This window comes from Triticum dicoccoides, chromosome 3A (assembly GCF_002162155.2).
Source record: "Triticum dicoccoides isolate Atlit2015 ecotype Zavitan chromosome 3A, WEW_v2.0, whole genome shotgun sequence".
Lineage (NCBI taxonomy): Eukaryota > Viridiplantae > Streptophyta > Magnoliopsida > Poales > Poaceae > Triticum > Triticum dicoccoides.
The window spans coordinates 438627657-438634290 of NC_041384.1; the positions used below are offsets into that span (position 1 = coordinate 438627657).

General features: G+C 39.9%; 1 long non-coding RNA gene across 5 annotated transcripts; it reads right to left on the reverse strand.

The window, feature by feature from the left end:
* Positions 1–1167: 1167 nt before the first annotated feature.
* LOC119268453 lies at positions 1168–5032 on the reverse strand. 5 transcript variants are annotated; one of them, XR_005133196.1, is made up of 7 exons: positions 4262–5029; positions 3794–3947; positions 3132–3227; positions 2747–2928; positions 2588–2637; positions 2386–2484; positions 1168–1741 (listed from the first exon to the last, which is right to left on the reverse strand). It is a non-coding gene; the product is annotated as an uncharacterized LOC119268453 (long non-coding RNA). The 5 variants fall into 5 exon arrangements; XR_005133195.1 differs by having other exon boundaries at positions 2386–2928; positions 4262–4368; positions 4534–5032; XR_005133194.1 differs by having other exon boundaries at positions 2386–2928; positions 4262–4368; positions 4485–5031.
* Positions 5033–6634: the final 1602 nt, after the last annotated feature.

The following is a 6634-nucleotide window of genomic DNA, read 5'->3' on the forward strand; positions in this document are numbered from 1 at the left end:
GATAGTACGTAAAAACGATCTACCAAATATGATAGGACAAGACGGATTGCAATCAATATTAAGAACAATAAAATTATATGGGTACATAATTCCTATTTACAAGAATAATTAATTCTTCCCAAAGGCTTTTTAATAGTGGAATCCTCCAAGTGCAAATTAAAAGAACATTATTCAATATCGGTAAGACCAAGCACATATAAAGATTTTGAAATGGTGGAAACACTAGCACCCAAATCACATAAAGGAAAACATTCATAATTTTTAACCTTGACTTTCATAGTAGGTTCCCATTCATCATGCAATTTTCTAGTAATTGAAACTTCTAATTCCAACTTTTCTTCTAAAGCTTTCATCATGGTATCTACGATATGTTTAGTAAAAGCTTTGTTTTGTTCATAGGCATGAGGTGAATTTATCCTGGATTACAACAAAGAAATACAATCAACCAGAGAGCAATTATCATAATTAAAGTCTTTGTAATCCAAAAGAATGGGCACTTCACTAGTTAAAGTTTTGACCTCTCTAGACCCACTTTTTCAATTTTCTCAACAAGATTTTAACCCTCCGAATTATCAGGACGCCTTCTAGCTAAAGTTGACTGTTCTTCAGTCCCTTTATCATCAATTTTAATTTTACTAATTAAAAAAGGAATCGACAGAAGAAACACCAATCACTATAATATCTCATCATTTTCATGAAAGCAATCACTAGAAAACGCTCTTTCTAAAAATTCTCTTTTAGCTCTAAGCATAGCTGTTCTTTTCTTACTTTCACCCATGGAAACATATAAAGCTTTAATAGATTAATCAACCTTAGGAACAAAAAAATTCAACTTGAGATTTTCTACGTCATGAGAAATTTTATCAATACTTCTAGACATATCATCAATCTTATTCAACTTTTCCTCTATCGTAGTATCGAAAACCTTTTGAGCATTGATAAATTCTTTAATATTACTTTCAAGATCATAGGTATTCCTATTATTATTACTAGCAAAAATGCCCGTGCGTTGCACCGGGAGAAAAAAATCAGACCCTTTAATAAGCATAACTACATGAGTAATTATTTGATTTATGACCCACATCAACTATTGTGACCAGCTTGCTTAAAAAACAAAAAAAAACAATTGTGACCAGCTTATTAACCAAGATCCGAAAATATGGATAGTTAACTTCCTAAACTTGGGACATTTTTCTCATGGATCTATAACAATCTTCTCAAAATCAAGAACAATTTTATCCTAAACCTAAAAATTTCTCCATTTCATATGTTGTTGCCAAAAGAAACATAATTTAAGCAACGCCATATACTTCTAAAAGGCTAAAATATCAACTACATGTGAACAGAAACGCAGAGGCAAACTCTTTAGGACTACTATAATCATAGTGATCAACGACCACTCTTGGCAGATATTCTTTTGAAGTGTCCGTGTTAAAACGATATGGCACATCATTTATATATAAACTGCTTGTGCGATTCCGAAGTCTGAATGCTTATATGGCATCTTGGTGCAAAGAAAAAGAGATGACCACTATTTCTTCTGTTGCTTGATGTATTGTTCGTTCAGATGTAAATTCCAACTTCTGACTAATTGCGCTGAGAATTGCTTGAACTGATTGCTGACCAAAATGTGATAGTGGCTCGATGACAAAAGGGTAGTGCCATACGGTGCACATTCTTGTGGATCCCTGTATATCTCCCATGAATATTTCTTTGCTTGACTGATTGTTGATATGCATGGCTATGCCAGAAAAGGAAAATTTTAAATTAAGAACTGCAAAAATCATATACTCTACTGTGATACATATGGGCCAAAGAAGCACAAATCTTTTGCTGATCAGGCATGACAACTTCGTACTCCGTAAGTTTGACAGAGAAGGGCAATTTATTACTGTTTTATCTGTGACCATGAATACCGTGAGCGAAATGCGACGCTAAAATAAGCAGATAATATTTGTTTTCCGTTCTAGTGAGCATAGAGCAGGAGTGGATCTTACTAAAATAGCATGAGCGATTTATGCTATGGCATAAAGTAGCTAAAAGAAATACTACTAATGGAAGAATAAAAAATCCAGGAAATGGACAGATTATATCCGTGAATGCAGGAAAAAGTGGCAAATTCAAAGAATGTACTTTCATTTAGCTAACAGATAAAATGTTTCTGTTCTCGTGAGCAAACGGCTAGAATGAACCTCATTAAAATAGCATGAGTGATTTATCCAAGGGAAAATAGTAGCTAAAAGAAATACTACTGACGGAAGAACAAAAAATAAGGAAATGGAGATATTATACGTGTGAGTGCATGAAAGATTATACCAAAGGAAGTACTTTCTTTTAGCTATCGCTCAAAGCAAACGATTAGTGCAATGGGTAAAAAGTACACACCTTGACAGAATATCTTCTTCTTGTTAATCATGTGCTCTACAAATTTCTGAAATCTGCCACTGTAACTGTACAAAAATCTTGCCACCGAAATGTGCCAGACTGTCCACATAAGTTCTTAACTTCGTCATAATCCAATTGATAATAATAAGAAACTCTGCTAGTTGCATATCTTTTAAAGCAAGAAATTAATTAATAATTACACCTCTCTGTGGTCCGTAATTTCATCCCATTGGGCTTCTGCACAAGTGTCAACTGAAAAATTGACGTCAAAAAGAGAGGAGTATATCTTCTAAACTCAAATTATAGCTACAGCAAAACAATGCTCTACTTTCTCTAGCAATGGCAAAATTCAGAGATGTACATATTGAGGAGGTGTTCATGTTGGGCAGACGCGAGGCACTAGATATCGAGGGGTACAGGGGTGTACAGCACCAGCGGCGCTGGGGGTTTGGCCGCTGCTGATGAAAGTATGCCGTCTCTGCTCTCAAGCACCAGCAGATGGTGGGGGAACTTCGGTAGTAGAGGACACCCGACCGACAACATCTAAAGAAAAACAAATCGTTAATTCACTCTATTTTACTTTCCATAAGAAAACATAAGCAAAAGTATTGTAAAATAAAAGGAATTTTCAAAATTAGTAGCTTCATATGAGAAATCAAATGGGAAGACAAACGATAGTGCGGTAATCAAGTGGCCAGGAAAAAATAAGAGGAAGAAAGGTCCCAGTCTGAATATATGAAACTTACAGTCTGCACGTCGGTATCATCCAGCATCATTGGTGCAAGGTCCGAGAGCCGAACCTCCTTGGCCTCCACCTGAGTTGGATTGGACGCCTTTGCCACCTGCACGCGCATACACAGAAGAGACATGAAAACCAGGCCAAATCACTTTTTTATTTATTGCATGCATGGCAGGGCAATTCTGAATATGAAATGACTCCGGACACTTAATTCTATTGATGTATCTTACTATGCCAGCAACAATCCCAAAGGCATTTGCCTGTTTAGCGAACTGTTACTTAAAAGCAGGCTAATTACCAGTGACTCCTCAATCCTAACCATCAACTCCCCAATTAATTAGCAAATGTTTGTTAATTAGGAATTACCCTGATGCATGCTAATTCAAATCTGAAAACTCTGAACTAATGTGGCAAAAGCAGCTCCCCAATTAATACTGAACCTGAGAACACATCTATTTGATAGTAACCTCTGAATTAACTCATCTAGAAGAAAGTAATTGGCCTAGAAGAAATATGCTAGATTGCAGCATAATCTCTAATGTATTTGCCAACATCATGTCCAGTCACAGTGCATGCAAAAAATCAAACAATAAATCTCTGAATACACAAAGGCTTGAGGGAAGGGGCAACAGCAGGGCTGTTTTTGAGGGAGGTCGAGGCATCACATACCTCTGTTGTAGCCACCGTTGGACTCACAATGCTTCTCTGGACCAAGAATTCCGGCGAACATGGTGCCGGTTCCTCCGGCGTACTCAAAGGCGAACTCGGTGCCTGTTCCTCCGACGTACTCAAAGGCGACATGATGGTGATCATGGTGTTACGACTGGCAAATCATTATCAAGCAAAAAATCATCCAAAGCACAATTTAATTGTCGTCATAAAACAGTGCAGGATAGCAAGTTCACAAATGCATCAAGTCAGCCCCAAATAAGTGTCGCAGTTTTGCTCAAATTAGGGATCAGAGGTAGCAATACAGCAACACGAACCGAACAAATTATATATTACCTTACTGTAACAGAGCGACAACCAAAAATCATCTTACATAGACGGCAATTGCAAGATCACATGTTAGCAGGTGAATTGCAACATTATACGGCAGGAAACAGGAGAAGCAAGGTAAGAAGATCTATATCATACCCCAAGCGACGGTGCACTGCTCACTGGTGGCGCTAGCCTGGTTTACGATTCTGGCCAAGAACAATTCAACTTATAGCTGTGAACTCCAATCCGGGTCGGGGCGGTTTCTTTGTTTGAGAAGGACACGGGAGCATGAGTTTGAGCAGGACACGGGAGCAGGATTTCCGTCAGAGATTCAAATCAAACAAGGGAGCAAAAGTCCGTCAGAGATTCAGAAGCGTACAGCTCACAGCTTTGCCTGCTCGCGGCCACAGGTGCAGGATCGCGCTCACCGCGGCAGGACGAGGGTGGAGGCCAGCTGCAGGGCATGAGCAAAGGCAAGCGCGGCAGGCAGAGGCGGTCTCCCAACGCGGTTGGGACGCGGCAGGACGCGGGCGGAGGCGAGCTGAAGGGCGCGGCTGGCAGAGGCGAGCTGAAGGGTGCGGACGGAGGCGAGTACGCGGACGCGCGCAGACAGCAGCGCTCCGGCGCGGGCGCAGACGGAGGCGAGCACGGGGGCGTGCACGGACAGCAGCGATGGCGGGAGCTGTCGTCCTCTGCTCCGGCATCCTCCATCCTCCCCCGCGACGCCACTACCCCGCCTCGCTGCGCCCCGTCTCTGCAGCACCTGCCCCGCCTCGCCGCACAACCACCACTGCCCCACCTCGCCGCGCCGTCTCCACAGCACATGCCCCTCCTCGCCGCGCCGTCTACGCAGCCCTCAACCCGTCGCCGTCGCGGCGTCGCCGTCGCCAGAGAAACCCGTCGCCGTCGCCGTCGCCGTCGCCATCGCCATCGCTAGAGAAATGGATAAGACTACGAGGTCAGCGGATGCAAATCTAATGAACAAGGGGGTTTTCTGTAAAATGTAACTTTATATACAGCTTAATAAAATAGGGATTGCGGGTTAATTTCATATAAATCGAGGGGCTTTTATGCAAAATCACGCGCGACGACGAACGGGCAGAAACCCAATTCTCTTTATTATTTTTTATTATTATTATATTTATATTTATATTATTTTTTATTTATATATTTATATTATATATATATATATATATATACTAGCAAAAATGGCCGTGCGTTGCAACGGGAGAAAAATGCTATATGTGTAGGGGGAGGGGGGTTATCACTTCTATATATGGGTAAAAGTAAAGGATAGTCCTACCATTTTCAAATTGTGGGCATGAGTGCTAGAGCTATTATCTCGCTATATGTGTAGGGGGAGGGGGGTTATCACTTCTATATATGGGTAAAAGTAAAGAATAGTCCTACCATTTTCAAATTGTGGGCATGAGTGCTAGAGCTATTATCTCGACATTTTTATGCCCAGATAAATCAAGTATTAATAATATCACTTAATTTTATCAATAATATACTTATGTTACATCACCCAGAGAAATATTATGTTAAAAAGGAACGGACTGGAAAAAAATTGGTTCGCAATCATATATGCATGCGGGGGATCAATATTTTGCTTCAAAGTTCTATGAAGAGTTTGTGGCTCATGCCTCATTACATTTAGAAGAAGAAAATCTTGTCATCTTTAGGTGGGCGCTAGCATTTTGCAGAAGTTATACCTTCGAGATTCATTCTCAAATAAAATTCAGAAGTGCAAAAACAGATCTAACAGTAGTCACAGTACAACTCCAGCATCCTCTTTTGTTAACTTGCCGTTGTTTTGATGTAGATTGGCACCAGCCTCTCTAGCAGAAGGAAAATCCATGTCAATAATAGACTATGAAAACTCAAAGTACATACTAAATGAAATCCTTCTCAAGTGTGTTTCTGCTTCCACAGTAATAATAAAAAATTCTATTTAAATGAGTGTCAAAAGGGATACTTATTGTAGATTACAAGAGGAGCCAATAACTGTTTTTACCTAATAGAAAACAACAGGTAGAGAATCTTGTGTCAATAAAATCAATCCTTGGTGATTTAGAAATGGACGATGAACTACACGTAGATCAAACTATCTCTAATTCGAATTTTGAACTGACCCTAGACTACCAGTGTGACACTTGATGTTGGTTGTGTTGCCAAAGTTACAACAGAGTTGCTGCTAAATTGGTACTCCACGTAAACAAAGTCCATCATTGCTGGTAAACTGATAATCCACACGAACAAAGTCAATCAGCCATGTACCAAATTTATTTCTGAATTTTATGTGCGCGAAGGACACAGAACCTACTACAAAAACATAAGTGCTCAGCCATCTAATTCATACAACTTAGTCTAAGGTGATAAGAGTAATGGTACGTAGCCATTGCTGGGAGATGTGATTTATTGTTGCATACTGCATTGTACATGAATATTTTACAAATGCTTATAATATATAAACATCAATCTACATGAAAGCATTTCAGAAAACACATCGTGAGCATGACTGTCGCA